Source organism: Aegilops tauschii, chromosome 5 (assembly GCF_002575655.3).
Source record: "Aegilops tauschii subsp. strangulata cultivar AL8/78 chromosome 5, Aet v6.0, whole genome shotgun sequence".
NCBI classification, from domain to species: Eukaryota; Viridiplantae; Streptophyta; class Magnoliopsida; order Poales; family Poaceae; genus Aegilops; species Aegilops tauschii.
Genome location: NC_053039.3, coordinates 329,992,150 through 330,006,609, shown reverse-complemented (window position 1 = coordinate 330,006,609; position 14,460 = coordinate 329,992,150).

Here is a 14,460-nt window from a genome sequence, read left to right as displayed (position 1 = left end):
CAAATTGAAAATAATGATAAAACACACTAATATTAAACAGCAGAAAAAAGAATCACTCAAAAATCTATTTTTAAAGTAAAGTTATTCACAAACTAGTGATTCACACAATTTTCAAAGAATTCAAATTTAAACTATTCAAATTTGAAAACTACTAGCACTAACAGAAAGTTTATAATTTTTGTGACCTAAAGCAAAAATATTCACTCAAAAACTCTAAATATTTGGCTGTAAGTAGAAACAAAAGAAAATAAATAAAGCAAAAAATGGAAAATAAAGAAATAAAAAATGCCCGCCTACTGGGCCACCACGGCCTGCATACGACTAGAAACCCAACTACCAGTTGGGCCAGGATGCAGGCCCGCAGGGCCCAGTAGGCCCTACATGGCAGGACAGGTTCAGTGGGCCCACACATGCCTGCTTAGAGAGGAGTTCAACAGGGAAGCCGCGGCGGGGCTTATAAACCGCTGCGCGCTCCCCTCAACTAGCGAGGTGGGACTAAATGTTTGACACGAGAAGCACAAGCCTTTAGTCCCGGTTGGTGCCACCAGCCGGGACTAAAGGTCCCTTCTCGCACCCGCGCCGAAAAGGGGAGGCCTTTAGTCCCGGTGCGTGCCATGAACCGGGACTAAAGGCCTCCTTGTATTAAAACTCCCCCTTCTCTCTCCCCCAAAACCCACTCTCCCTCATGCCCGACCCCTCGTCCTCTCCGCTCCGCCGCCGGCCTCGACGCGACGCCGTCAGGCTGTCCGACTGCGCCGTCGACATCAGCTCCCGCCGCCGCCGCCGGCGGCAGCCTCCATGCGCAGCGCCCGAGCCCGCGAGCACCACTCTCCTCCACGCGCCCCATCAACGCCTCCCACACGCTGCCGCCGTCGTCCTCCGAGCCCGCGCCGGCGCCACAACTCCTCCCCCGCCCCGACGAGCCAGCGCCGCTCCTCCATGTCGTCCGCCCCCCACCCCGACGACCGTGCCGGCCCCCTGATCCCCGCGGTGAGCTCTCGTCCGACGGCCATCTTTTTTTTTGTTAATCTTTTTTTTGTGTTAGATGAGTAGGAATTTATGTATGTATGTGTATATTTAGATGAATGTTAGATGTATATGTAGATTATATTGAATAGGAATTTTTGTGTGGAGTTTATTATATATGTATGTATATGATGAATGTTATGTATGTATGTATGTATGTATGTATGTATGTATGTATATGATGAACGCATAACTAATTTTTGTATATATGTAGATGAACACATAACTAATTTTTGTATGTATGTATGTATGTAGATGAACACATAACTAATTTTTCTATGTATGTATATGATGAATGTTAGATGTATATGTAGAATAATGTTAGATGTATTGATGTATATATATGTAGAATGTTAGATGTATTGATGTATATGTAGTTTATTAAATATGAGTAGCATAATATATAAAATGATAATTATTGCATAGGAATTTGTTCTTGACATCGATGATGCCCAGCCCGCATCCTCGTCGGCGACAACCTGCTTGAGAGGCGCCATGTCTAGGACTAGGCTCCGCCGGGCTAGCACTGGGAGGTGCTACCTTCTGGGACGCGTGGCTTGGTGAGGAACCGGACTCCCGTCGTCGACTCGGAGCTTCTTTGGTGGCGGTCGCGTGGGCCACTTTCAGTGTGGAGGCAGCCGGCACCCGTGGAGGTGGTACATCACCATGTCAAGGAGGAGGACGAGCACGTCCGTCGCTACATGGTTGCATTGGATGTCAGGTTCTCCAATATCTGGCAGGTTCTTCGGGGATCTCACCCAAGCTATGAGCCTGTGATGGTCCATCTCTTTGGGTGTCCACCGCCCGCGCCTCAGGAACCACGAGTGAACCAGATTCTTCGATAATATTCGATCTGTATTAGCTAGTGATGTTATATGATAATATCTGAGATGTATTAGTGATAATACTCGAGATGTATTCGAGATTATATTTGATAATATTTGAGACGATGTATTCAAGATTATATTATTCGATAATATTCGAGACGATGTATTCGATATTATATTCGATGATGCATATTATCTAGATTATTCGAGATGTATTAGTGATATTATTCGAGATGCATATTATCTACTATGATTTAGTTTTCCCTTATTGGTTGCATTCTAATTTGAATACTAAATTGTTTTATCTTTCTTCTGGATTAGTTAAGCTATGGACGATACCGGCTGAGACGGAGAAGAGACCATGTTCGACTTCATACACTCCCCGAGCCCAGACAATGAACCTGAAGATGATGGCTCGCAATATCTGAACAATTCCGGTGAGGGTATATTTGATGAAGACGAACGAAGAGATGAAGGCCACAACAATGATGACGAAGGAAATGTTCTTCGAATAACAAAGACCGGCGAGGTATATTTATATAAGGCATCTGGTGATCATTACATGTATTAATTGATTTTTGTGTGTGTGTGTGTGTGTATATAGATATATTAACGAATCGATCTTTCTTCTTTTAGCCCTCCGGATCGAGCAAATCTTCCACAAGCAGGGCAGTACAAGGCCCGGCCAAAAGGTTGCAGGCTGGCATAAAGTACAACATCGATGACATCAAACCAAATGGCGAACCACTTGGTCCTAAGAAGAATGCGGACAAATTTACTCATCAATGCGGAGTTATTGTCAGGGACCAAATCTCGATCTCCGTTCAAGAATGGAATAAGCCACCAAAGGGAGATCAAGGAGTTACTTTTGTCTCCGAAAGAGCAAAAGATCTCCTTTGGGAATCATTCATGTCACATTTCACCCTACCAGATAATTTCACAGATGCACAACAGGAGAAAGTCAGGAAGAGTGCCCTTAAGAAGATGGCAATGGCATTCTGCAACCACAAGAAAAGAATATGGGCCAAGTACGAAGCAGACGGAAAGAAGACTTCAGCATTCAAGGGAACACTAGAGAAGGCAAGAGATCACTGGGACGCTTTCATGAAGTTCAAGGAATCGGAAGCAGCTCAGGAACGGTTGAGAATAAACAAGATTAATCCTGCGAAAAAAAGTGGCACCATACTCTAGGCCAGGTGGCTACCAGGTCGGCCGGCCTAAGTGGGATGAAGCTGAGGAATAGATGATTGCTGCAGGGGTCACTCCAGTTACATTGAGTTGGTCTGACAGGTGTAGGACTTGGTTTTATGCGCATGGGGGGAAGTTGGACCCAAAGACATGGCTGGTTATGGAGCAGGCAAGTCTTAAAGAAGCCTCCGACGCTTTACTTGTTGCAATAGAAGATGCTCAAACGGGGGCGTCCAAGGCCGAGAGAGAGAACGACGAGCTTATGCGTGCACTGAAGAATCCTGAACACCCAGGACGAACACGAGGCAAAGGCGTTGTTCCGTGGTTTGAGGGGTTTGCGGATTGGAACGCCACTTACAAAAGCCGTGCAAGAAAGAAGAAGGGGGGAGGAGGAGCAGAGGAAGTAGGAAGCAGGCCGCCTTCAACAGCTAGAATCAAAGCACGCGGAGTTGGAACGTGTTTTCATCCGGCAGCAGGAGCAGACCGACTCACTTAGCCAGGAAAGGGCATCTCAGCGGCTGCAGCAAGCAGATCCAGCATTGGATAGCACCGTCCCATCTATGTCGAAAAGCAGCATGGGTTCCACGCCGGCCGATGATGCACTGCTGGCTAGATACCCCGTGGATGATATAAAAGGAACGACACCTTGTGAGCTACACATGAAAGTGAAGAACATATCCATGAAGTTGGCGGACGGCTATGCTTTAACAAATCCCCCTGAAGCAACCTTCCATGTCAATCCGATTCTAGATAGCTATGCTCGTGTCGGGGTGGATGAAGTGATGTTGGGATATGACGAGCTAGAGCTTGACATTCCTGGAGGTGACGACGAGCGCACACTGGGAGACGCCATACGTCATATCATTCTATGGAGAAAGGACTGTATCATCTTTCCCAGGCCACCGACACCTCCTCCAAGTTCGCCGCGTTAGCCAGCTCCTCCTCCAAGTCCGCCGCGCCAACTGGCTCCTCCTCCAAGTTCGCCGCCGCGTCAGCCGACTCCACCGCCTCACCCCGAGATGGAGCGCGGTGCTAGTCCGCCACCGCGTCAGCCGACTCCACCACCCCACCCCAAGACGGGGCCCATCAGCGCGAGTCTGCCATATAGATCTCGGGCATGTCAGCCTTCTACAAAGCGGAAGAGAACACCAAGCAAGACAGCCTCTCCTCCTGCCAAAAAGAAGTTGGCTTACGAGATGACCATCGAGGATAACAACACCGAAGTGGAGGCCCAGGTGAAGGCCTTTTTGCGAAGAAGCCGACCCCGCCGCCAAAGGAGAAAATACTTGAGGAAGTCGCACAACACTTTGTGGATATGGCTCGACCGACTGTGAAGAGAACAGACTCTGACTATGAGAGCTCTATTAAGAAGTCATATCATGCACAAAAAGAGAAGGAGTCAAGCAGCTCGAGCCAAGCAGGTTAATAAATGAGGGAAAACTATTTCCCAGCTGGGAGAACAGGCAGTGCAATCGATCCTCCCACTCATTATACAACCACGTGTGAGTACCGCCGGTCAGCTAGTAATAACCGACGATCATAGAAGGATGGCTAAAGAGGCTGGTGTCACTGTTTATCAACTCCTAGACATCGAGCCTATCCCTGGGATTCAAGATGACGAAGTAGCATGGCAATACACTACAAAAAAAGACACATCCGTGACATTTTGGGCCGAACGGAAAAAAATTCTATCATACTTATGACACTTCTATGACGATAATTGTGACAAAACCCGATATCATCATAGATGTGGTGGGGTCCTACTTCTATGACAAAAAATCATGACAGAAAATGGGCTTTTCGTCCTGGGCGGGCCGGAGACGCAGCTGCATGACATTCTTTGGGCTGTCCATGACGAAAAAAACCATGGTAGAAGCGAGGGCGAGGAAAATATCGGGGTGTTCCCGGTTACGGTGGGTGGTCGGGGCCGAGTGATGCGCGTTTCTCTCGTACACGCACACGCGTGGGTGCGAGGCGTTGGGCTCTAACTGAACCCGAGCGAGGTGTTGGGCTCTAACTGAACCCGAGTGATTGCTCTGCAGGCTACGCGTTACTGAACCCGAGCGATCGATCGATGGCTGTTAACTGAACCCGATCGAGCGATTCCTTCGCTACTGCTGCTAACTGAAGCCGATCGATGCTGCCTCTGGATGAACAGTGAGCGTTGCTGGGGGGGTTTGGATGAATAGTTCCCGGTGGGGGTGGATGAACAGGACCCCGTGGTGTTGCCTCTTGATGAACAGGACCCCGATCGATCGAGTCGGTTGGGGCTGGATGAACAGGACCCCGTGGAGGGCATGATGAACAGGACCACCCCGTGGAGAGCAGGATGAACGGAAGACGGTGGAGGGCTGGATGAACAATAGCCCGTGGAGGGGTGGTTGAACAGGAGCCCGTGGAGAGGGCTGGTTGAACAGTAGCCGGTGGAGTAGCGCGCGGTGGAGGCTGGATGAACAGGAGCCCGTGGATGAACAGTCGCAGGTGGAGGCTGGAGGAGGTCGGCGGTGGATGAACCGTAGCCCATGGAGGCTGGAGGGGGTCGACGGTGGAGATGAACAGTATCCCGTGGAGTCCCGTTTTGCGTTACGCCACACCCCTCCCGATGAACAGGACCCCCGTTTCGACCATAGCGCTCCAACACAAGTCTGTTTCCTCTGTTTTGCGGTACGCCACACCCCTCCCGATTAACAGGACCCCATTTCGACCGTAGGAGGTCCATTTCCTCCGTTTTGCGGTACGCTAGACCCCTCCTGATGAACAGGATCCCATTTCGAACATGGCCGGTCGAACACAAGGCCGTTTCCTCCGTTCTACGGTACGCCAGGCCTCGTTTCCATCGGCTGTTCCGTCCAAGCCCTCCCGATGAACACGACGACGCATTCCGTTCCGACCCAGCCGGTTGGCTCCCCATGAACACGACGACGACGCAGTTTCTCTGTTCCGACCCAGCCATGTACACGAGCCCTGGCCGTACGTATGCGCGAGTAGGCGTTCGAGACCCTGCCCATATGTACGTATGTGGCCGTATTTTCTTTCTTGCACACTGGCCGATGTACGTACGTGTACATGCTACGTGCGCGCCTCTACTACGACACATGCGCGCCTCTACATCGACCAGTATGTACGTACACGTTCGCGATCAGAATGACAATGCTACGTACGCTTCGACCAGGTGGGTCCCGACTGTCAGGCACTTCCTTGCGTGCGAAGATGTAGCTGCTGGGTCCCAGCAGTCAGGGGGCAAATCATTTTTTTTTGCTCGGACGCACTTTCTTGCGTGCGAGGATGTAGCTGGTGGGTCCCCGCAGTCAGGGGGAAACGTTTTTTCGCGAAATACGGTGGCCCGTCCGGTGGGTCCCCACTGTCAGGTGGAGGAATAATTATTTTGCGCGTAATAAGGAGGCACTTCCTTGCTGCGGCCGTGGACCCAGCTGTCAGCCTCTCCACGTACAGTCCACGTCCGTTGAAAACCGTTCCTTGACCACGTTGACCACGCTGCGCCGAGAGCCCCAGGGCGGTGGACGACGGCGAGCCCTAGGAAGGGGACGACGCGGAGCCGGGGAAGACGCGGCAGTGGATGCCCACGCGTAGAGGAGTACGAGGGTTCACTGGTTCGCTGCGGTGTGAGGCTGCCGTCACCGTAGAATAACAGGGGGTGTGGGTGAGTAGAGGGATGGCCTGGCCAGCGGTGGGAGTAGTAGGGGGCGGTGAGGCCTCCGCGGCACCGCAACCGGCCACGGGAGGCAGGAGCCCGAGGCACGACCGGCGCTGGTTTGGGCGGCTGGAGCAAGAAGACCAGAGGTTGAAGAAGCACTACGGTCGTTGGATGGACATCGTACGGTCACTGGAGGTATAATTGTACATATTGACTAAGTTGACAAAGCCCTCCATCCCCGTCAACTTAGTAGGCCCACAAGTCAGCCTCCCACTATACTGGGTCCCAGCTAGCAGGGGGAGTATTCATTTTTTGTGTGCGTAATAAGGAGGCACTTCCTTGCGTGCGAAGATATAGCTGGTGGGTCCGAGCTGTCAGCGACGGTAACGTTTTTCTCGCGAAATACAGAGGCCCTTTCGGTGGGTCCCAGATGCCAGGTGGAGGAATCATTTTTTTGCGCGTAATAAGGAGGCATTTCCTTACGTGCGGCCGTGGACCCAGCTCTCAGCCTCTCCATGTACAGTCCACTTCAGATGCATGTCGGTCGTTGACCACGTTGACCAGGCCACGCCGAGAGCACCAGGGCGGTGGACGACGGTGAGGCCTAGGAAGGGGACGACACGGAGGCAGGGAAGACTCGGCAGTTGTTTCCCACGCGGAGGGGAGTACGACTGTACGAGGGTTTACTGGTTCGTCTGCCGTCGTCGGAGAATAACAGCAGGTGTGGGTGAGTACAGGGATGGCTAGGCCAGCGATGGGAGTACGGTGGGGCGGTGAGGCCTGCGCGGCAGCACAGCCAGCCGCGGGAAGGAGGGAGCAGGCAGTCCTGCCGGCGCTTGTTTGAGCAGCTGGAGCAGGAAGAGCAGAGATTGAAGAAGCACGACGGCCGTTGGATGGACATCCAACAGTCACTGCTTGTGCGTCAACCTTTTTTTTAGAAAAGCCTCAAATCTGTGGAAAACATCATACAACCCATCTACCATTATTTCTAATAATTTACAGCCCATTTGCTAATTCTTATGGGTTTTTTTGGAGCCCAAATTCTTTTTGTTAGCATTACATCCCATATTGTGGCCACGGTTAAAAAATTATACAAAATTTTGCATATTTTGGTGCGGTCCGAACTGTTTTTAATCCCGAAATTTCGAGTCATGTTCAAACTGGTATTAAAAATAAATATATATCAATATAAAATCCAACAAATTGTCCACGCATAAAAATCAATGCAATTTAAAATCTCGAAATGAAAAAAAGAAATTTGAAACTAATTGCCGGTTTGATGTGTTTTAAAAATGTACAGCCTATTTCTCATTACTGATAGGCCATTTTCTCGGCCAGCCGAATGAAGCTCTCCTCGTCTTGAAAGATTTGCAGCCCAACAGGCCTGACAAAGCGACTTACTTGGCAAATCACAAAAAAACTGGGATGTGGCCGTGGACCCAGCTGCGGCCGTGGACCCAGCTGTCAGCCTCTCCACGTACAGTACTGTTCCGATGGAAGTCAGTCGTTGACCACATTGACCACGCCGCGCCGAGAGCACCAAGGCGGTGGACGACGGCGAGGCCTAGGAAGGGGACGACGCGGAGCCAGGGAAGATGCGGCAGTGGATGCCCACGCGGAGAGGAGTACGAGGGTTCACTGGTTCGGCTGCTGCGTGAGGCTACCGTCGCCGCAGAATAACAGGGGGTGTGGGTGAGTAGAGGGATGCCCTGGCCAGTGGTGGGAGTAGTAGGGGGCGGTGAGGCCTCCGCGGCATCACAGCCAGCCACGGGAGGCAGGAGCACGCGGCACGACCGGCGCTGCTTTGGGCGGCTGGAGCAAGAAGACCAGAGGTTGAAGAAGCACTATGGCCGTTGGATGGACATCGTACGGTCACTGGAGCTAGAATCGTTCATATTGACTAAGTTGACAAAGCCCTCCGTCCTCGTCAACTTAGTAGGCCCACAAGTCAGCCACCCACTATGGTGGGTCCCAGCTAGCAGGGGGTATTCATTTTTTTTGTGCGTAATAAGGAGGCACTTCCTTGCGTGCGAAGATATAGCTGCTGGGTCCGACCTGTCAGCGGGGGGAATGTTTTTTTCGCAAAATACAGAAGCCCTTCCCACGTACAGTCCACGTACAGTGCGTAATAAGGAGGAACTTTCCTTGCGTGCGACCATGGACCTCGTGGGTCCCAGCCGTCAGGCTCTCCACGTAGAGTCCTCTTCCGATGACTCTCGTATGTTGACCACTCCGCGCCGAGCGCACCGAGGCGGTGGACGACGGCGAGGCCCCAGACTAGAAAGACTCAGAGATGGGGAAGACGTGGCAGTGGAGTCGCAGACGGAGAGGAGTGGGAAACTTGACTAGTTCGGGTGCGGGTGGGCCTACACTCGGCAGAGAATAACAGGAGGTGCAGAGTGGAGGAATGGCCTGGCCGTCAGCGGGGTAGTGTTTCGCTGAGGAGCGCAAAACAACACCGCTGGACACTGGAGGCTGGAGCAGGCGGTCCCGGCAGTGCTGGCGGAAGAAGACGAGAGATTGAAGAAGAATGCCGGCCGTTGGATGTAAATCCAACGCCTTCTTAGGCTTCGACCTACTGGCCCACATGTCAGCCAGTCCATTTGTTTTTTAGTTCATTTGGTGGGCTGGGTGAAACAATGATGTAGCATCTATGCAGCCCGTTTATATATATGGTAGAATTTGAAGCCCATTTGCATTTTTCTCGAAATCCGCGGACTTGCTGGGCTGGGTGAAAATATCATGTTGGGCTAGACGGAGAAATGTTATAAAAACATAAACACATGATTGCACGTCTATTACTGCATTGGTCAGTAAAATCTTTGCAAGCTTATATACGCAATCACTAGGAGTTAACTTGCCAAGTTATATATAAACAATTATTATTATTATTTTGTAAGAACTTTCAACTTACAAATTAAAATATCATTTAAATTTGATGAGTTAATAGTACGTGGGGTATTATTATTTTTTAGGCTAGATGTGGGACAGTTGAGTTGGTTCTAGGGAAAAGTACTGGGAGAAAACTCAGTTTACATCGAAAAAGAAAGTGGGAGAAAATTCAGATATAGGATTAATGAAAACGAAAAATAGAACTGAGTTGTGCGTCGTCTTGAAAAAACAAACATAACTTGGGCTGCTGATGTTATAGACAAGCTAGGTTGGGAGGCCCAGAGGCCGCTTGATACCTGCTGGATCCAAAAAAATGTTGAGACATGTCGTGGGCTGCCCATGTTAAACAACAAAACCTAGGCCATGGACCTGGTGGGCCCGGGACTGTCAGCCTCTCGACGAACAGTTATCTCCCGATTCCTCTTGTTTTGCTGACCATGTTGGGAACGACAGACGGCGGCGCCGCGGCTAGAGCACCAAGGCGGAGGACGACATCGAGACCTCGGACCGAATGAACCGGAGCAGGGGAAGACGCGGGCGGAGGGGAGTACGAGGGTTGACTTGTTCGGGTGTAGGGTGGGCCGATGGACCTGCCGCCGCCGGACAATGTGTGGTAGTAGAGGGATGGCTTGGCCAACGCCATAGGCTATGATGGCCAGCCGCTGTATAGGAAGAGGACGAAAGATTGAACAAAATAAAGAAATACAAATGGATATATAGGTGGTTGGTCCCATATGTCTATGTACGAGACCTGCTGGGTCCAGCTGAGGAGGGGAATATGTTGGGAGGAAGGAGATTCAAAGCACAGCAGCCGAGTGAACTAGTTTCTTTTAACGAACAAGTGAACTAGTTACATACATAAGCAAATAGCCACTAAAAAAGCAAACAGGTTAAATGGTTCTTAAAAGAAATATTTTGGACAAAACAGATAATTACGACACATAGGCTAATGCATGAAACACTCAGATGATAAAGGTGCTTATAAACAGATAAAGTACAACATCTAGACCTTCCTGGCATGCTTGATCATGATGCTGCGGCTGTCCGTGTACTCGTCGGTTACGGGAAGCAGACATGCCCTCATGTCCAAGATCTGCATGTACATGTCGTAGCATGCGTATGCGTCCTTGGCCGCGTAGGTTATGTAGGCTAGATTCAGAGGTACCTCCCACATGTTTAGGTCCTTGGTATCGTTGTCTTCTTTCATGTTGGCGTATCAGGGGTCGATGATGGTCTCGGCGAGGTCAACCACGGAGTCCTTCTCCTGCCCATTGTTGATGATCTCGTATTGCTTCTGGATGTCGACAAGCTTGTTGCACCAGATGGCCGAATCGTCGCGTTCTTCCTTCTCTCCACCACAGCGAAGGTGCAGTCGGCGATGCCGATGAAACGGGTGAATGCTCCAGAACCTCTGATGGCCCTACAGAAGTGGTAGATGAGAACCTCGTCCCGCACACATACCTGGGCGACGGCGATCCGCTGGTCCCTGTCAGGAGACGAATGGATGGGCACAAGGTCTAGTCCTCCAACCTTGTGCTTTCTCATCATGTAGGTATTGCTTGAAATCGGTGAGGCAGAGCTTCACCGAGTCCGGATCGTTGGTGTACATCACATTCAACTTGGTGCAGCCATAGGACTGAATGGCGAACTCAAATGGGAACTCCTTGCTGAAGTCCATATCCAGCAGGCTCACCCCTCGGATCGCCATTGGAGTCTCTTCAAGTGAACGAGTGTGTAGGCGGCGGCAGCAGTTCGTTTTTCAGCTCTTGGGGAACTGGATTCAACAGTAAACTGAGTGTGTATAGGCGACAACATTTACTACCCCTCCCTCGTCCATTGCATGCCCAGCAGAAGATGCACCCTCGGCGCATTCAAACGCCTCCATTAAGAAACCTACTCCGGCCACACGTCGGTTCACGAGCGGGTCTGTATTGGTACTGTAATAACAGGAGTTATTGGTCACTTTACTTAAATTTAATTAGCTTTAATAGAAATTTATACTTAAAACAAGCAATGCATTGGCTCGTTCTATCAGTGCCACAGGATCAACATGCACAACAATTAGAATTATTATTCTCAGGACGCACACGATCAGCACATTTGTCGCACTTTCACAAAGATAATACTACCAAGTTTGAATTGTTTGTTATGGTTGTTGTCCTCTGCATCATCATGTCGTGTTTCCCACCTTGCAAGATTCAGAACCAACAAATAAGATCCAAATAATAAGTACAACAACGATGCCTACACATCTCATTGATTCCCAGCTTGCAAGATTCAGAACCAACAAATAAGATCCAAATAATAAGTACAACAAAGATGCCTACACATCTCATTGATTCCCAGCTTGCAAGATTCAGAACCAACAAATAAGATTCAAATAATAAGTACAACAAAGATGCCTACACATCTCATTGATTCCCAGCTTGCAAGATTCAGAACCAGCTTGCAAGATTCAGAACCAACCCATTAGAGCCTTTTGATAAAGTGAATATCGGGATTAAATCCATCTTGGCTAGCCATGTCATACAATCGAAGAACTTGGTGAATGCTCTTGACCGTCACAACATCTGTAGTTGAGTATTCCTGTTTGCACAACACAAACAAGAAGAGCATGATTTCACTTTAATAGTGGCCTCCTTGAACTCAACCTGCAGCTCCACTCGGATGAGGCCTGCCTGGAGTTCCATGATTCAATTCATGCGCCTTTTTCTGCAGTTCACCTGAAATGAAGCAAAGATTGCATCATTCAGCTAGCAAGAAGTACTTGCTCTCGTGAGCTGGCAGGTTCTTCTTTAGTAGTTGCACTAAAATTGAGGAACATTAAAGTTGGATGTCCGGCTCATGTAAGGTGCAACTATAATTTTCTTATCCTTTTGTGCAGTTCCACTAAAATAAAGTGCCATTGTGGTGACAATGACGGCTCATCTTGCAAAGGCTAATAAAATGTTGCATGAGATTACCAGCAGAACTTGACAGAGATTTTGGAAACTCCAATCACCATTTTGTGCAGTTGCACCAAAATTGAGAGATGTTGCCCACGTGACATTTTAGTTGAACTGCACAAGACACTCATTCCAAAAAAAAGTGTTTTGTGCAGTTCACCAAAAGGTCACAATAGCAACAAGGTGAAATGGATATCCCTATCTGCACAAAAAGATAGAAAGTAAACAGTTGCTGGTCAATAAGAATATACGAAACATATACGAAATGAAAAGAAGCATCTTAATTATGTTCATGGCAATCACGCAAGGACAGTAGAAATTTTAAAACGTCAGCAATGCTTCATGTTACCAAAAGCATTATGATCAACAATGAGATTCCTCAAATATGGGATTACTTTAATGGTGGCATTGCTTGTTTACCAGATACAGTAAATCAACAACAGCTAAAGAGTTGGTTTAAGGGCATGGGACCGTGGGGACACCGGGACACTCAGCAGCGTAAAGGAGCAACTTACTTATCATACTGGGGAAAACAGCAGGAGTGCCATTTGTAACACGGTTTAATTGCATCTTATCACTGGAGGCATTAGATTAACAATAACACTAGTTAGACATGTCCCTAAGGTAACAGTGTGATCGCTTCATTTTACATGCGCCCTTACATTAACAACAGCAAAAGGTTGGTATAAGGACAAGCGACAGTGGACGCATCAGCACAATGTACCTACAAGGAGGCATAAAGTGGTGATGTCGAGTTTGTTCATGCTATGTGAGGGCAGCAAATCTAATCCTGGAGACCTTTTACTATGTGAGGGCAGCAAACCTAATCCTGGAGACCTTGTACTATGTGAGGGCAGCAAATCTAATCCTGGAGACCTTTTACTATGTGAGGGCAGTAAATCTAATCCTGAGACCTTTTACTATGTGAGGGCAGCAATTCTAATCCTGGAGACCTTTTACTATGTGAGCGGAACAAATCTAATCCTGGACATACTCTGTTGACTTGTCCACCAGCCGCCACTTTCTATCCTTTTTACAACCAATAATAGATCTGTTCCTTATCCGGTTTGTACTACGTTTTCCCATTATTTCCCTTTTCAACCAAGAGACCGGTTGGGTATCCGGTCTCTACTACTTTCACCATATTATTTCCTCTTTGAATCAAGTCCTAGATTCATGCTACAACTTTCCCCCCTTTCTTCGTTGTTTGAACAAAGCCCTAGATTCGAATGCATGAAGTAGCTTTACCTCTAATAATACTAAAAATTTAGGTGGCTTTGGAAGAGCTGATGGGAGTAGAAAAAGATGCACATGCAGACACGTGGGGAGCTGGGGCAGTAGAGCAAGGCCGCTTTCGAAGAAATTATACCTGAGGGTCGGCGGGATGTCGGCGGCGGCAGGTCGGATCTGCGGACAATACGGCAGGGAGGAAGAAGGGTCGGAGGACCTCCCGAGCCGGCGCTGTGTCGGAGAGAACAGCACGGGCAGAGGATCGGGTCCCTCCGGTAGCTGTGGGTTTCCTCCCTCGCCGGCGATGACCGCGTGAACGATGCACCTAGTCCTCTACACACACCAGCCGAAGGGATCCGGCCGGATCTGTGACCAGCGGTGAGCAGAGAGAAAATGTCGCTACCGCTGTCTTGTTAACTTGTTTATATCTGGAGAGGATGAGAGAATGAAGAGAGCAACCTTAGTAAAGCAAGCGCTCAGGCCCCTGCATACATATATAGTGGAGTGATTATCTTTTTCTCTCCACAACAAGCGTTTCAACTTGTGTACGTGGCATTAAAGAAAAGAAACTCTCTATTTAAGGTGACTACCTGTACGACTCCTACTTACTACTACTAGTAGTAGTATTGTTCACTTGTGCTCCCCGGCCCTCCATTCATTGAACAACCCCATGGGTGAATAAACATAAAGTACTAGT